This window comes from Euprymna scolopes, chromosome 25 (assembly GCF_053919585.1).
Source record: "Euprymna scolopes isolate OS-2025 chromosome 25, ASM5391958v1, whole genome shotgun sequence".
Taxonomy (NCBI): Eukaryota; Metazoa; Mollusca; class Cephalopoda; order Sepiida; family Sepiolidae; genus Euprymna; species Euprymna scolopes.
In genome coordinates this window covers 37187002-37206271 of record NC_136506.1, presented here as the reverse complement: position 1 = coordinate 37206271, position 19270 = coordinate 37187002, and the positions used below count along the sequence as shown (strand labels likewise).

The 19270-nt window shown below is 35.4% G+C and overlaps 1 protein-coding gene across 2 annotated transcripts in view; it reads right to left on the bottom strand.

Moving 5' to 3' along the window:
• Positions 1-19270, bottom strand: part of LOC145247335 (uncharacterized) — a 1131631-nt gene that overhangs the window by 1111207 nt on the left and 1154 nt on the right. The window lies entirely within an intron of this gene.

The window sequence follows — 19270 nt, the reverse complement described above, 5'->3', positions numbered from 1 at the left end:
TAGCGCATAAAATAACTGTGGAGCGTCAAGAAGGATTGAAAAATCAAGGAGAGAGAGCACGAACCAAACCTACACGGGAAGAATGCGGAAAGTACTGAGACATTTAGGAATTTTAATTGCCATTCTAATAGACCGATGGCGAGAAATCAATGGAAAGCGGCTGTGGCGATAACGGAAAGTCGCTTGCAATTGTTATCAAAATATGTGGAGAGTACTGTAAACATGTGGAGTTATTTTTTTTACTAAGATCTCAGACAAACTAGCGTTATTATGTCTGATAATGAGTTTTGTGAGACCTCCTAGTGCGTACTAGGAAATGTCATAACCGTGGTATATTTATTAATTTAATATTTAATCTTATGCAATAAGCATGTACATAAAAAATATTTTATTATGTAATAATATTATAATGCTGAGGTGTGGTATCAGGTGCTTTTTTATGTTCAACGCGTTTATATGCCAATGGTCATTGTCAAATGCGGTGTCTCTGCTCTTGCATTTCTTTAGGATTGTAGGCGCCATAAACGCCAAGTACTGAAATAAATCTCAATTGGCTAAAAACTACACGATATGAATATTGACCTACAGGGCATGATGTGACAGAAGGTATCTCTGTTTTTTTTTAACGAGTCTACTAAATGGCGTCAAAGAGCATTGACACTGATAGTAATCAGACTATTGTATGTATGTATGTATGTATGTATGTATGCATGTATGTATGTATGCATATATATACATACATATTATACATACATATTGATACATGCATATATATATATACATATACACACACGCATATATATATATACATACATATAGATCCACATATATATATATATATATATATATATATAGGGTGACCCAAAGAAACGGGCCCCGTGTACACTTTATATGATATCTCCATTATTTATTCACCAATTGCCCTTATTTTACAGGACATGGCAGAATCAACGACAGTGAGTACACCAAGACCCCAGTGGGAGCTGGGACAAAGAATACACTGTGCACTGTGTTAAATTTTACTACAAGGCATGCTCGTTTAAGAAAACGCAGGAGAGTTTAATTCGTTAGTTCGAATGTGAAAATGATCCATATAAAAGCAGAATTCAGAACTGTGTGGACCACCTCGAGAAATATGGGACCGTAGAGAACCTCAACGCTCCCAGAGAGAACCGTTCCAGCCACTCGTGACGTCTCAAGAAGCGAACAGCCGAGCTGGTCGAAAGAGTGAGTGAGTCTCTCCAGTAGACTCCGAAACCATCTGTGCGTAAGCGAAGTCAGTCCCTCGGTATGTCCCGTGAGACTTGCAGGAGAGTGCTGGTGAACGATATCCCTACAGAATACAGACGCTGCAGACCCATACAGACTCAGACAAGAAGCAAAGGAGGGCTATAGCAGTCAAGATGCTCGAGAAGATCGAGGAGACACCAAGTTTCCTTATCCTCCTTTGGACCTCAGATGAAGCCCACTTCCATCTTGATGGAAAGGCGAACTCCAAGACAAATGTCTCCTGGGGGCCCCCAGACCCAATGAAGTAGTCTCCAAGCCCCTGCACTCTCCTAAGTGTACAGTGTGGGCTGCAATGTCGGTCAGAGGCATCATCGGACCAATCTTCATCGAAGAATCTGGTGCAGCAGTGACAGTCACCAAGGAACGGTATGTGGAGGTCCTCAAAACTTTCAAGAGTGTGCTCCAGACCATCTACCCGTCGCTCATGAGCAAGTTCTGGTTCCGGCAGGATGGAGTAAGTTTTCACACTTCAAACCTGTCCTGAGATTGGCTGAAAGATAACTTCGGAGGCCGAGTGATCAATCTCAAGACTGATTTTGAATGGGCACCTCATAACCCGGACCTAAGTCCCCCAGATTTTTTTCTTTGGGGCTATCTTAAGGACAGAGTCTACGCAGGGAAACCCAGCACCATCACGGAACTCAAGGAAGCCAGCAGGGAGGAGATGAGAGCCATTACTAATTCGGTCTGTAAAAACGTCATTAGGACAAAACACTAAGAAACGGGGCCTAATTAGTGGGGGCCCGTTTTTCTCAGAAATCAAGGGACCCACAACCATATATATATATATATATATATATATATATATATATATATATATATATATATATATATATATATATATGAAGTGTTTGTCGGAGAGTTTGTTAAATAAATCAAATTCAATTATTTTAAATAAATTTCGGGAATATAGCCCCCTCTGCTCATGAGCATGCGGCTTAAGATCCAATGTTTACTACTTTTCACATTAAATTAGTCTGTGCTGCGGAAATAACGCGTCGAATGCTGTTATCCAGACGGTTTATTGTGTCTGGTTTATTAGCATGGACACGGTACCTTGCATAATAACATAATGGTGTTAAATCGCATGGACGCGATGGACAGTTGACAAGTCCATTTTGTGAAATTATTCTTTCATCAAATGTTTCTCTCAGTATGTTGGTCGTTTCGAACGCACTGTGGCATCAACCTCTGTCAAGTTAAAACATAATGAATTGCCCAACAAAGCTGAACTCGAAATAACAGGTAGTTGCCAAACCTGCAATCAAAGAAAATAGAGTTATCAATTTTAAAGTTCACTGCTTCTAAAAACACTATATTATTATATTTCAAGGCACTTGTAGTTCGTTTTGGATGCATGTGTATGTGTATCTGTGTGTGTATGCGCGTGCGCGCGTGTGTGTGGGGGGTGCTTTCCTGCGGCTACATTTCCCCCATTCTTCTTCGCCTGCGTGTGGGCGATTGTATGTTTTTCGTTTATACGTCGATGTTTTTTTAGGTTCGTTTACCAGCGTGCAATACAAAAAATGGAAGTTGCATGCGAAAATGGAGCTTGCGTGCAGGTATGGAGAATATCGCTGTAGAATTAGCATTTAGTATGGATGGTATTTGTTGCCAGATGTTTTCGCTGCTCTGATTAATACTAGTTGCTATATATGGTCAGCAGTGATCCTATTGTTGCGACAGCAAAAAACCGTGTTTGCAAGTAGCTTTTCTTGATTAAGCAATACCTCAATGAGTAAGGTTTCTTTGTTTCGCCTTTTTTTTATATAAAATTCGCCCAGGACAACACATGAAGGCGCTTGACGTAAGAAGCAAACAGAACAAAAGATGCAAAACGCAATGATATGTGAGGGCTATTCATTTTAGTCTTGCACTAGCAAATGGAACAGTTTTAAGAAAAGAAAACGGCATTTGCATTACACAGACGGCGCCATTTTTGGTTGCCAGGTGATGCGTCTCGTCATTCAAATTGTTTATTAATTTAAAAATAAAAACTATAATATATTATTGACGCTTTAACAATTGCCACAAAAAATTAAAAGTACATTTTGTTGCAGTGAAAGTTTTAGTTTAATTCAAAAAATGTTTCAGAATAAAAATCCGTTTTATATTATTAAATTTTTCGGGGAAAAAATCCAATTTTCCTTTAGTTCCAAAAATATATCGAGGAAAAATATCCAATGTTGATTAAATTTGAAAATTCTTTTATTAAAATAATAGTTTATTATGCAGACATTTCATAAAATGTTTTTACGAATATTTATTGATACATTTTTATACAATAAATGTTTTGGTTTTCAAATATATGTGTGTTCAGAAAAAAAATTCTTTGTTAGTTTTGCAGTGTCATTTGACTAAAATCTCTAACAATAGCACCGTTCGTGTACTGCAGAAGTACCAAAAAATAGTTGATAGAGAGAGACAAAGAGAGAGAGAGAGAGAGAGAAAGAGATGGAGAAAGAGAGAGAAGAGAAGGAGAAAAGAGAGAGGTTCAGAAGCCTGCCGTTATTGGAAAGAAAAGTTACTAGAAAAATAAATCATGGCAAGTTCTCAGCGGAGCTTCAATCTATGCCACCCTTCGCCAAACTTTCACGAAAAACACTCGTCCAGCCAAAACCACTATTAATAATTTCCCACACTCTTTATCTGTGCATAAACCTAAATGTAGATTCCATGAACAAAACTTAGAGCTACACGCCTGTGGAACTCTTCCGATTGCCTGCTTTCCAGCTGACTACAATCTGATTATCTTCAAGTCCAGCGTAAACAAGGCCTTGATGAACCGTCCTCCTATATATATATATATATATATATATATATATATATATATATATATATATATATATATATATATATATATATACACACAAATTAGAAAAGCATTTCATCCAAGGCATGAAAATTGTTAAACAAAATGTTTTTACTATAGGCTTTAAAAATTAAGGTACAAGATTGAATTTGAAATTTATTTATCTTCAAAGTGCACTTTTATAAATTTTACAAAAGAAGGTATAATAAATTAATTGAATCAAAAAATTACCTTGGATTTATTTTATGTAATGTACATTCTGCTGCACTTTAAAAAAATCATTGAAAATTTTATATCAATATCATTAATTGCTAGATAAAAGATAATGTTTTTAATTTTTTTTTTTTTTTGCTTAACAATTTTCATGCCTTGGATGAAATGCTTTTCTAACTTGTATCTTTTCTTTTTTAGATTATATTTTAAACCTCTTCTTCTATCTATTTCAGTTTGTATTTCTACTCACACCACAACTCATTTTTGCAACCCCTCTTTGTATTATTACAGGTTTTAATATGCTCTCTGTTTCAGTTTGCATTTCTCCTCACACAACAACTCAGTTTTTGCAACTCCCTCTTTGTAATACAGGTTTGACTAATGAGAAAATCTGAGTATTTTAACAAAAACTTTAAAATAACTCTTTTAGATTAAATTTTTTAAAACTTCTTTCAGAATAGAAAACTTTAAACTTTAATAAGGAACATATTTCATATAGGTCTCATTAACAAATACTCAGTACATAACGAGAAAAATAGAGATGAAAATTTCAAAAGCACTTTATAACTGGTTACGGTCAATAGTAGTCCTCGCCAGCGAAAGTCTTTGTTATTGTTTTTCTATTATTATTGTTATTTAAAACATTTTGTGTCATGCTCTTTCGCGCGAGGACTAATATATATATATATATATATATATATATATATATATATATATATACAAAGAGAGAGAAGAATAGAGAGAGAGAGATACTAGATTTTTTGCTCATTTTTGCATCAATAGTAACCCCTTTTAATCAATATTAATTCCCAACTATGTAATGAACAAATACTATTGAATAGACGTTGCGAGCCTGTCTCTGCTTTATCATTATTTTCATGGCAAGTGCTCATCTGAGCTTCAACTTATGGTTACCTCTCGCTAAAGTTTTACGAAAAACACTCGTCTAGTCAAAACCACTATCAATAATTTCCCACAATCTTTATCTGTGCCTAAACCTAAATTTAGAATCCATGAACACAGCTTCCTTCTTAGAACAGCACGCCTGTCGAACTCTCTTCCGATTGCCTGCTTTCCAGCTGACTACAATTTGATTGTCTTCAACGTAAACAAATTCTTGATGAACCGTCCCCCTAAGTAATCCAATCTACATAATTCCCACTAATTATGTTTATTACGCTATAATAACATTAATTAATGTATACCCGTTAACCCTTATCCTGGAGTGGACTCCGGGCCTTGATAAGTAGTGATTCTTTTGTTAAAAAAACTAGACAGCGAATAAATAAAGACCTCTTACCATATGAACTAGGACAAAAAAAACAGGGTATAAATCACACAATGGCGAAAATGTTTGCACTAATATTAGATGTTGAAGATATAAAGAATAGCAACATCACATCTGTACGAGAAATGAGGCAGATAAGACAACAAAATTATAAATACGCTTCTGTACTTCGCAAACAACTTCCTGTTGATACGACGATTCATCAGTGCAAACATAACAGTACTTGATATATGGTTTACAGGGTGGGACGATAAAATTGTCTCCATCGAAAAGACATGATTACATTTCCGTTTGATGAAAGCCGGTTTTCTTCTTCGTTGTAGACCATCTACTAGTTGGTCAGTTCTGTACAAATCCCTAGAGCGATAGGAGCTTTCTATCGTGTCTGATTTACATAATGTTTAACGAGCGAGAACGGAGGTGCATCCCTGGACAACTCATGCTACCGATCCAAGTTATGACAACAGGACCAATGCCAGCACCTTCAAAATGCAAATCCGCGTAACAGGGACCTGCACAGGGTGATGAAAACAAAGTTTCGGACACGTTTATGGTATTTGGTGTGGTTTTAAGTGAAGACTATATCATGCCACCTCACATCTTCGAAATCGGGTTGATATTTATCAATAAAGTGTACCTGGATGTGCTGGAGAATGTCGTGATCCCCTGGTGCAATCAATTAACCGCTGGAAGATCCATGTGTATGGCAACAGGACTCGACGTCGATCCACAAGTCCAAAGAGACCCAGGCTTGGCTTCAGGAGTACTACGACTCTGTAATCTTTTCTCACTGCCTGCCTCCTCCCTCGACCTGAACCCACTGGACTATTCGCTTGGTCATATGTCGAAAACATCACTCACATAACTTCATACAACACCAAAGCCAGCCTGATCGCCGCCATCCGCCGAATATTCGCCGACCTCCCGCCAGGGTTTGTGAAAAAGGCATACTCCCAGTTCTGGACCCGTATCGAAGAGGGGATTGAGGCTGAAGCGACTCCATTTAATAAATATCAAGTCTTTTTCATAATAAAGTTATCTAAAATTATTTTTTCAATAAACGTTTTCAAATAAAAATTGTTATGTTGTTTTCTTTAGAGCGACAATTTTATCTTTCTCTCTGTAATGGTAGATTTGTAGAGATAGCCTCATGTATTTTAAAATATTTGCAGCGATAGGGAAAACTGGTTTTACGAGAAGCAGAAAGCATAATGACTATTATGCTCATATTCTTACAAATTATAAAATCTTGCTTTCGCAAAGAGTTTACCACTTATTAAGGCCTAAAGTTCGCTCAAGGACAGGGTTTAATGAGTTTGTAAGTCAGACGGTGAGACAACACGGTGATTAGTTTTTAAATCGAGAGAACTTCAAAGAAACAGGGGGGTAACAAGAACGAAACATGATTATCGCAAAAACATGAGGATAAAGATAGGAGCAGGAAGGGAATTCCATTAGCCTGCAATTTCTGGAAAAAAGCGATGAGAAGAGGAAGCTGTTTTACAAGGAGATATAAAAATTGTGAAGTTGTGTAAACCACTAAAACAACAGCTCGAACGAACTGAAGCAAAGGAAGCTGGAAATAGATAAATCAATTCTAATGAACACAGGTAATAATATATAATAAAAGCTCACATGTCTGTTTAAATGTATGTATGTATGTATGTATGTATGTATTACGACCTAAAACTTTTGACAGAGGCGACAGATTTTCACGAGACTGGAATCCTTTTAAAGCGCGACCCTTCTGACGACAAATATCGAAAAATTAGCTAAAAACATTATTTACTTCACATTCAACTGGACACTTTTTTACAAGAAGTGGTCGTTATTTTCGAAAGTCATCCTTTCTTTTCGATTGACTATGCTTAATTTAAACCTTCGCAACTTCCGGTTTCTTAGTGGACGAAACGGCAAAGACGTAACTTTTTTTTCACGTGACGGGTTTGAACCTGCCTGCATACTACCACTTTTCTTCTTTTTTTTTTTGCTCAACACAAACCTCAAACACGCGCCTCAAACACGCGAATGACGCCAGGCACCCAGGCTGGTAATCTTTATAAAACAGACTGAGACTAACAACATCACGTCCGTGAGGTGTTGCAGAAAAAACATGTGATTAATGAACTTACACATACGTTTATGCACCTTATCAAGAACCTTTTAATGAGACAGATTCCCGAGCCCAAATGTGAAAACAGTACCTAATACATTGTCAAACATTGTAGTGAAATACAATCTTTAATGTACGTTGTGCACGCAAATCCCAGGGTATTATTGTAAGCATGAAATAAAAAAGTTATACGCGTATTGGGTTATTCTTTAAAAAAATCCCTAGGAAAAAGTAGGGCTTAGTTGTACTATAGATCATTGTATTCATTATGCTCTGTGGATGTTACCAATATAATAAAATTATATATTTTACTATATTGAAAGTGTATGTGTGCCTGTGTGAGACTCGAAGTTTGATATACAGGTACTGAGATTTGGGAAACTCAATGTGATCGGTTTTCGGCCAAGGAATTTGGCTGTTAAGGGGTCAAAGTTTAACGATTTGACCTTTGAGGACTCTACCAACCTCAACCGACAATTTTGGGTCTACACATTTGACATTTTAGATATAGGTTCCTTGGACATTGATCTAACTTAATAACGTGATTTGAGCCCAAAACAATAAATTTTCAGGGGTCAAAGTTAAAAAAATTGACCGTTTTTTTTTTGTTGTTGTTGTTGCTCAACATACACCTCCAAACACCTGGGAAACGCCGGGCAACCATGCTAGTATATATATATATATATATATATATATATATATATATATATATATATATATATATATATATATATATATTCTTCGGAATAGTTTTTATTTAACAATCAGTGGTTATGTAAACGTGAGATTGTAGGTTTACAAAATATTACTGGCAGCAATATTCATTACATTCATTGAATTACAATTTAATATATATATATATATATATATATATATATATATATATATATCAGAATAAAATTATCTAACAATCCACTGGTATGGAAAACCTGTGATTATAGGTCTTACAACGTATTATTGGCAGTAATATTCTATAAGTACTATACTATCTAAATAAAAATTGCTCAATATACAAGATTGAGCAAATAAATCAAATTTTAGTTATTCAATAAGTTTAAAAAATTCCGACGTGAAATGGTTAAATTTCAAATCAAAAGATTTTTATTATTCTTTGTCTTACATAGAATTATAAATTCATTGAATGACTAAAATTTTATATATATATATATATATATATATATATAAATTGAACGTGTCTGTGTGTCTGTGTGTCTTTCTTTCTGTCTGTGTGTTTGTCTGTCTGTATACATTTCCCTACGCAATAACTCATTAAATTTTAAGTCTGCAGACTCGAAATTTGATATACCGGGTATTGAGATTTGGGAAAATTGATGTGATCGGTTTTCGGCCGGAAATGTTGCTGTTAAGGGGTCAAAGTTCAACGACTTTTCCTTTGAGAACTCTACCAATCTCCTCCGGCAATTTTGGGTCTACACACTAGAAATTTTAGATATAGGTTCCTTGGAAATGGATCTAACTTAATAACTCGTATTTGAGCCCAAAAAATAAATTTTTAGGGGGCATAATTGTGGTCAAAGTTTAAAAAAATTAACCCGTTTATTTTTGCTCAGCATACACTTCCAAACACCCGGACAACGCCGGGCTGAAACGCTAGTATATCTATAAAAGAGAACGTGTCTGTGTGTCTGTTTGTCTGTGTGTCTGTGTACATTTTCCTTCGCAATAACTCTGTCAATTTTTAGTCTACAGACTCGAAATTTGATATTCAGGGTACTGAGATTATGTAAAATCTATGTGATTAGTTTTCGGCCAGAAATTTGCCTGTTAAGGGGTCCAAGTTTAACGATTTGACCTTTGACAACTCTACCAACCTCCTCTGACAATTTTGGGTCTAAACTCTTTAAATTTTAGATATAGGTTCCTTGGACATGGATCTTACCTACTAACTTGATGTGAGCCCTAAACAATAAATTTTAAGGGGTAATAATAGGGGTCAAATTTTAAAAAATTGACTATTTTTTGGCTCATCATAGACCTCCAAACACCCGGACAACGCCGGGCACTCATACTAGTATATCTATAAAAGTGAACGTGTCTATGTGTCTTTCTGTTTGTCTGTCTTTGTGTCTGTGTACATTTCCCTACGCAATAACTCTGTCAATCTTTAGTCTACAGACTCAAAATTTGATATACAGGGTACTGAGATTTGGGAAAATTGATGTGATCGGTTTTCGGCCAGAAATTTGGCTGTTAAGGGGTCAAAGTTCAACGATTTGGACTTTGAGAATTCTACCAAACTCCTCCGCCAATTTTGGGTCTAAACACTTGAGATTTTAGATATAAGTTCCTTGAACATGGATCTAACTTAATAACGTTATCTGAGCCCATTTTCACTTTTAAGCCATTATGATTTATTTTATGCATATTGTTATTCCTTAAACCTATGACTATAATTAATTTTAAACTATTAGTTTCAGATTAGTAAATATAATATTGAGCTGATAAAGTCAGTCATTAGAACGGATTAACCACTAAATTTTATTTTTAACAATTTGATGTCAGATTATCTTTTTTCTTCCCTAAAACAGTGCGCTCACAGAAATGGTGTTGCTAGTGCTTCCCCTACTATTGGTATTTCTATGACCGTTGCCAGTGGTCCCCCGCTATATATCCATAATCCATATCTATGAGCATTGCTTCACTTAGCCCCAATCCCTGACCTCCTTGCATTAGTAGAAACCTTTATCAGCAAGAAAACGTTTTCCTATCCAAGCAAAAAAGACATCTACTTTCGGTTATAGTCATGAATGTATGAGCTTTTTAACTTCCGGTTTCTGCTCCGCAGGCGAGATGGGGGTAACAAGCAAGATATGATCCCTTCTGATTTATGATTACACCCCCTTGTTTCTGTGACAACTCTTTTTGCTTCTCCATATAAAGTATGACTTTCTTGCCCATTCGACTATGCCTAATTGCACAGCCAAACGTACAAAAGAAACCGGAAGTACAAACGAGCAAACAATCTGGACTATGTTCCTTTTTTTTGCCCTTTGTACCTATAATAAAACGGAACTTTGGTGAACAGAGTTTCTTTCCAAGAACTTAACGCCTGCAAGTCTAATGTAAACAAATATCTTTCTAATCGTACTGTGAATTAATCGTTAGAGTAGCTGCGCGAGTAATTGTATGGCAACCGTTGCGCAATGCCAATCACATTTTTCCTGAATCGGGATTGCTTGATTTCAATGACGAGGAAACATTTAAGACGATCGAAAACAAAGATGATATAACCGCATAGCACCTGGTATTTTTAAATTGTCACTTATTTAATGGTGACTAGGTTTTACGTTGCTTAACGTCGTTTTACGTCGGTGACATAACGGGAAGCAGTGTGTAAACCTGCTCGTGCTGGATACTATATATTCCATACTGCTGCTTCGTCATCCAACTTATAATCTCATTAATCTTTAGCCTCGAGAAATGTGTGCCTTGATAAGTAGTGAAACCTTTATATAATAAAACATTTAACATTTTTCCTAGAACATTAAAATAAAACACTATAAACGCTCCATTAAACAGTATAGTATTGGGCGTAGTTAAGCCATGGGGCTACCTAGAATTATCAGGGCATGAAAATTACTTGTCATTGAACAGAGACCTGTACACACCCGTTTATTAACTCGCCCTACCAGATTAGGCTTTCTAACACTACCGGTTTCCCGACCTAAAATGCATCAAACATTTATGCTATTGTTTTTGCCATGTCGCTTTGGAAAACGCAATCATGTTCTACAAAGATAAAAACACAAGAACCAATAAAAAATGATCAGATAAAACCTCATATTTATTTATTTATTTATTTGAAAATATAAAGAAAATGTTGCATGAAATAAAAGTTGATATGCCGTAAAACGAAACATCCACACACAATACAATAAATGAATATACGAAGATAAACGAGCATGAAACGTAAAAACTTTTACCAAAATTTCTGAACCTGTAATGGTTGATATGTCGGAAAATAAAAATATCTTAACCGAACACTATGAATAAATATTTTAAGATATAAAAAACTTTAAAAATATTTTTTATTTTTCTGAATAATTAGATTTGGTATTAAATATTCCGAAATGGCTGATATGCTATAAAAAACAAAAAAAAAAAAAACAAAAAAAACCGCTTATTCCTGCACTAAGATTACACACGAAGTTAGTCTAGCGTGACGGGGAGGGAGATCCCGGTCTTCTGAGGAGGCATTTCGGGAAGATACAAGCATACCCGAGAATGCCATTTTGGCGCCGTGGATAATAGAATACCTTCCCCAGAAGTTAGAAGATAATCACTGGGAAAATGATGATCTGATATCAAACAGAATAATAGCTCATTCTAACAAAGAAAGGTTTCGTTAGCCACATTAATCCATAGGTTAATATAACGTGTCAAATGTTAACCCGACTACTTACAAAATAAAAAAGACCAGTAATTATGAAATACAAGTGTGAATCGACTTACGAGTAATAACTATTAAACATTAAATAATTATTCTTTAACTACTAACATTTAGAGTCTGGCTATTTTTCATTCTCTATCTCTTTCCCTTCCTTCTTTCTCTCTTTCTCTCACTCTTTTTATTTCTCGCTCCCTTTCTCTCTCTCTTTCTCTCTCTCTCTTTCAGCCTCTGTCTTTTACCCTCTCTCTCTCTCTCTCTCTCTTCAGTCTTCATCTTTCTTTCTTTCTTTCTTTTACTATTGTCTCTTGTTTAAGGTCACGTATCACGCAAGACAAAAGGATATCTAAGACAGAAATCATTCTCAGCTAAAAGATGAAAAAACTATGGGAGTATTAATAGTTATCAATGGTATAAACTTATTAGTAATTGTTCGGGTTGTAACAAGTACCTCGGCAAACTTTCACAGAAAACACTTGTCAAGCTACAGCCACTGCTATCAAATTCCATTACATTCAATCAGTGCCCAGATATAAACGCAAATTCAATAAACAAGGCTGTTTTCCTAAAAATGCCCCCTGCGGAACTCTGTTCCACTAACCTACTTCGCATCTGACTACAATATAGTCGTCTTTAAGTCTATTATGAACACGTTCTTGCTTATCCTGCCCTTTAACTAATAACATTCTTCCGAATTCCCACCAACATGACTGAGATGTTTTCGCACCGACCACTTTACACTTAATACTCTTATCATCGAGTGACCCCCACGGGCCTTGATAAGCGATGACTCCTCTAACAAACAAATAAACTTGAAGATACAAATATTTCATTAGTAGGAAAGCAGTTCCGAGGCAATATGTTCCACGGACAAGAGGTGCTTAAACTAAGCCTCTGTCTGTGAAAATTCTGCCTGGCCCTAGGAACATGGAAGGTGGTAGCAAAATGATTTTCTGCTGTGAATATCTCATAAAGAGGAACCACAGATTGGAGCTCAGTCGATCATCTTTTATGTACCCATAGAAAGACTGAAATTAGTAACGTCTTCACTAAAGAAAATCATGTCTGAGTTTTTTTATCAGTCAATATTGTCTCGCATCAACCACGGTTTTAGAAATATCCACATGCCTGATTAAACTCGAGTGCTTCGCACCGTTGGCCCTCATGACCAAGTAGATACACTCGCCGGGGTTTCGACTGATTAATAAACTGACCATGTCACTTTGAATAACCCCCTCCCTATCCACCCCGTATAACAAATATGTTCGATTTTACTTAGGGATAGCATAATAATAGAAAAAATTACCAAAGTAAAGTAGTACCGTTTACGACTCAGATTCACAGGCCTGATTTGCAGCTGACTACATTAGCGTTATCCTCAAGTCACATATAAACAAATTCTTGTAGAGCCGTCCCTTTAATGAATAAAATTTTACTAAATTCCTACCTCTATCGATCAGTACGCTGTTGTCTCATTGACTACCGTTCACTCATTAAGCCTTATCCTCTAGTCGTTTTCGGGTCTTGATAAGTGTCGACTCTCTTGTAAAAGAAACACAATAAAACAGAAACTTGTTTTTTTTTAAATTAAGTATGTTGTTACAGTAAGACGTTTATTTGCGAATGATTAATTGACGGCGTACCAACTTTTTGCCTCCGATTCCTTGTCTTCTTTTTAATTCTCTGTGATCAGTTTCTCCAATAATTGAAAAATATTTTAACCATGAACTAACTTCAAAATAAAATTTAGTCATTGCTCTGGTCGTTATATTAAAAGACTTGATTCGTAATGACGTTCATACTTCGTGAGTTCAATTCTTAATCAATAGGGCTATGACAACAGAATATTCTTATCATTGTTCTGACTCTCGGGTATATATCTTACACGGTTAAGCACATCACTCTGTATAAAAGCATATAAGATATCAATGGATACTGACACGAGAGTCAAAACAATGAAAAGAATATTCTGTTATTGTATCCCTACTAATCACAGTATTTTTCTTTTTAATGTTTTGTTATTACTTAGACCAATTAATTGAAACATATTTACTTGTATTTATTTGCTTCCCCACTGAGAAAATTAAGCACAAGGCCGTTTTTCTTTTAATGTGAGGAGGAGGGAGGGAAAGGAGGACCAGCTCCCGATGGGTGGGAAATGGAAGCTGGATAGTGACAATTGGTATGAAGGGTTTCCCCTACATTGACCAAGGTATGATATGTGGGGTTACCCCCACATATGGTCTTTGCTTGCAGTATCTAACAGAACGGATACTACACTTTGATCTTGGCCTGATGGTCACCATGAAACATATTTGTCAAAAGTATGCGTTTTTTTTTTTTTTTTTTTTTACTACCGGGTTCTCATGTCCATTTGCTCGGATTATTAAACAGGATCAATTATCCAAGAAAACTATTCTTAACACCGGAACAGAAATATTTCTATGTTATCTGATAGAAAATCATTAATTGGAAAGAAAAATATCTTTCTTGTCGCCGTTGTACCCCCTACTTTGTACCAAAAACAATAAATAATCGATAATCTTGAATATAACCAAATATTTTACAGTATATGTGTAGCTATAGTTAAGGTGTTTATTTTTTAATTGTTTGCTGGCGGTTATCATTATCGTCCCTACCTATTTATGTGTTCTCCCCTTTTTCGCTCATCTATGTAAATAAAACAGTACATGTATATGTGTGTGTGTTTGTGTGTTTGTGTGCAAATATTTAACCGATGAATTCTTAAACTACTGGTCACATAACACTAAAATCTATAGAAATTATGAAGCATGCACAAAGGTTTATAACGAGTCGTTGTTTGGATATATATATATATATATATATATATATATATATATATATATATATATATATATATATATATATATATATAATTTGAGGTTGCTATTTTCCAAAGGTGGGGTAACCAGTGAAATATAACGAGGTTCATACAAGAGTGCTCAATACAGAAGTAGAGCCGGTTACATTTGTCTTTACATAAGCAGTTATTTGTTGCTACACAGTCATGAGCATGTTTCGGTCTACTAGTATTTACTAACTAGAGACCTCATCAGGCAACAACCCTTATTTTCGAAAACGGAATTCTAAAAAACGGCTGTTGCCTCATGAGGTCTCTAGTTAGTAAATACTAGTAGACCGAAACATGCTCATGACTGTGTAGCAACAAACTACTGCTTATTTAAAGACAAATATATATATATATATATATATATATATATCCACCAAAACAAAGATTTTACTCGTTATAATATATATATATATATATATATATATATATATATATATATATATATATATATATATACATATATATATAGCGTTCAACAATATGTCGGCAAGTTTACATACAAAAGGGTCACATCAAGTTGCCGACATATTTCTATTACTCGTGCGCATGCGCAAATTCATTGACAGTTTGAAGATGTTTAATTTTGAATTTTCCTTATCTATCTGTTCTTAAACCAAACGTTAGGGAACGCGGCTGAAACAATAAATGCTTGGTTTTCAATTCTAGCCGAAGGCACCCAAGCCATTTTTATTTAACGTTTGAAATCAGAGCTATATGTGAGGTAGATCCTGATATGCAATAGTGAATTGGGTCTGTAATAATAAATACGAAGTCTGTATGAATTGTAATATATTTAAACGTATTTTACGGCCAGGCAAACAAATAATTCCTGATTTTTTTTTACTAAATGTGGAAAACCATTTCAACCCGGTTTCAGAAATATCCATACACACACACACACACACACACACACACACACACACACACACACACACACACACACACATTAAGCTCGGCCTTCTGCATTATACTAAACATATCACTTCACGTAGTTCATGTGTATGACAAATACATTTGATTGATGCTAAAATCAATTTTATGAATTTTATTTATTGCGGACTATTATCCTCATCTTTTATTAGTTGTTTCACGGCGTTTCGGCCAATAATTCCTTCGGCCTTCGTCAGGTGATAATTGCGACGGATCGGAACTCTGAATCTCCTGACTGCATTCACTGCAATTACTGCCTTCCATAGTTGTTGTCGTATCACCACGTTTCAGCTAAGTTAGCCTCTGGCCGGCTTTGGGTAGGATTGAAAAAAATAAAGTCATTCTAAATTGTTTCATTTACAGCAGAAAATACCCCTCAAATGTTAGACATTGCTATGCTCCTTATATTTAGGGGCGTTTATTTGTAAGAGATCAATTGACCACATCCAAACTGCGTGTCAGTTTTTTTTTTCTTTTTAATTTATTGTCATCGTGTTCATTGTTTAAATATAATCTGGGGATTGTTTATGTAAGATCAAGTCACAGAGTGAATGTGGTATTTTGGTGAAGGTGTCTAGCGTTGGGTAAGTCCAACAGCTTTTTTTTTTACGGAATTGGCTCACAATTGACCTCCCTACTTCCAAATAAATAATTAAAAAAAAAACGATTCTGGTTTCATACCTAAGGCAAAGAATGGATTTTACGATTATTATTTTTGTTTTGATTTATTTTTAATTTTCTTTTTTTTTGCTTAAATAAAAAAAATAAATAAAAACTGAAATGCACCAGAAAAAGATGTAGACATTGCTGTGCTCGTTATAGAAAAGATGTATATTCATAAATTTCATGATTTCACTTACTGGCCGACTCTTCTTTTTTGTTTTTTGTTTTTTTTTTGTTTTTTTTTAATTTTCTGTCGTGAACTATCGATTAATCACAAACAATTATAAAATTATAAAACATAATTTTTTTTTGTTTAAGTATATTAACTTGATGTTTATGTGGTTAGGTTTAAGGCTATGCAATCTTTGACGCGATTCCTTGATCATGTTAGGTTCTACCTGAGTCCAAACCAACGCTTTCCGACGTCTTACCTTTGTGAACGCTTAAAAACTTTACTACTGAAAATGAAAACTTCCAAATAAAACATATAAAAACTATCAAAATTGTGCGTCTTCTTTCTAAAATAATAAAATGTCAACGTGACCTTTGGCGTACACTAACACAATCCGATAAAGCAAACAGAAAAAGAAAAGTAAAACATTGATTTATCATTTCTAAATGAGAAATTTAAATTATTTGTATTATTCAAACTATTAGGAAACCTTGATTGTAATATTCGAAAAGTTTCGGCCGATGTAACATCCGAGCGTATTTTACAGGCGCTAATAACTACGATTAACAAAAATTCGTAGCGGCAGTCATGCGCCGTAGTTGGCGTTATACATAACGGTCAAGGATCTGACCTTGACAATCAGTCTTGTAGAAATCGGGCCATTTCAGTGGTCTTTAATTTATCGGTCTTAGATGTCGTCCTGAGTACTCGTAGGAAGTTCATTTTCCCAGGTCTCTGACGTCAAAGGTAAAGAAAAAATATAAAAAGGAGAAAGGGCACGTTAGAGACGTGGTAACGTCATAGACGTAAGGAGAAGTCAAGCGTGGCGCGAGAATGAAGAAATAAATGTTGTTACACGTTGTCTCCTTTGCGACATAGGCCGCATACAACGTGTAGGTCCCCTGTCTAAAGGTGCTAAACTCACATTTGTTGCTCTCTTATGGGTAAACTTAGTTTATTGCTTTCTGTTTAGTTTGTTCATTGCTTACTGGCTGGGAATGCATAGGGGGTTGCCAGAGTGTCACTTCTTTCGAGGTTCTGGTTTGATTCTTCTCCGTCATTTGGCCGTTGGCCACATCTCCCTGCGGTGAGTAGGAAGTAAATACCATCGTATTGGCTATAATCAAATTGTAATTTTTTGTCTGATGCAGCATTTAGTATTTTCCGACCACGGGCAGGGAATATGAAATCTTTCTAGACTGAGGCAATTCTTAGTTTTGTTTTAACCTGGAGTGCTGCGATTGGGCGAGCTGGATGTCAACCACATTTAAAAAAAAAAAACGACCTTGTGTCTAACTTTGTCCTCGTGGAAAGGCAAATAAATATGAACAATGCTACCACTTAATAACTGATGGAATAAATGTTATCTGCACTAATGGATTAAATAAAGATGGTGGGATCCTTCTACCGCTCCAGAAGATATCTCACTACTAATGCAATTCTTTATCTATATAAAAGCCAAGTACGTCCAAGGATGGAATACTGTTGCCATATCTGGGCAGGAGCTGCTACAAACAGCCTATCCTGCCTTGACAGAGTACAAAATAGACTTCGTGGCTTAGTGGGGGATGCCCTTTACTCTACCCTGCAATCACTCTCCCACAGAAGAGACGTTGCGAGCCTATCCTTGTTTTATCGTTATTTCCATGGCAGGTGCTCGTCTGAACTCCAATCTCTGGTCCCCCCTCGCCAATCATTCACGAAAAACACCCGTCTAGCTGAATCCACTGTGAAAAATTTCCCCCACTCTCTATCTTTGCCTTATTAAAAACGTGGATTCCATGAACAAAGCTTCTTTCTTAGAACTGCACGCCTGTGGAACTCTGTTCCGTCTGTCTGCTTCCCACCGGACTACAACTTGGGTGTCTTCAAGTCCAATGTTAACAAATTCCTAATGAACCGCCCCCTTAAGTAAACACTTCATCAAATCTCCACACTAACGTACTGTACTTGCAATAACCCTTATCCCTGAGTGGCTTCCGGCCCTTGATAAGTGGTGATCACTGTGTAAAAAAAATAAATAAATAAAAATAAGAAATAAAATGTTTAGTTCAAATTTCCGTACAAATACGCGAGTTCGTCCAAAAGGTTTCCAAATTATAAAAATGCAACTGAGTTGTGTTTACTTGCTTTGCTTTAAGGCATATGAAACCTTTTTTTTTTATTTGATGTCGAATTCAGTCATTTTCGATAATGTGATTATGTCTCATGCTCTCGTATTATATATTCAAATACTTGATCATGATGTTTGGCTGTTTGTTTTGTTTTTGTTGTTTGTTTTGTGTTTTTGTTTATTTTACAGTATAAAAACGCTTTTTTTTTGGATTATTTTATGTAAAATCCAGTAATCTTGGATAAAGTGCTTACGCTTAAAATATTTTATAACTTCAAATATTTATCCATCCTGTTTGGCATAGTTTTTTTTTTTTTTACGGCATATCAAACCCTTTTCGGGTTATTTTCTGCCAAATTAAGTATTTAAGAAATATGCTTTTATGTTTTAAGTTCT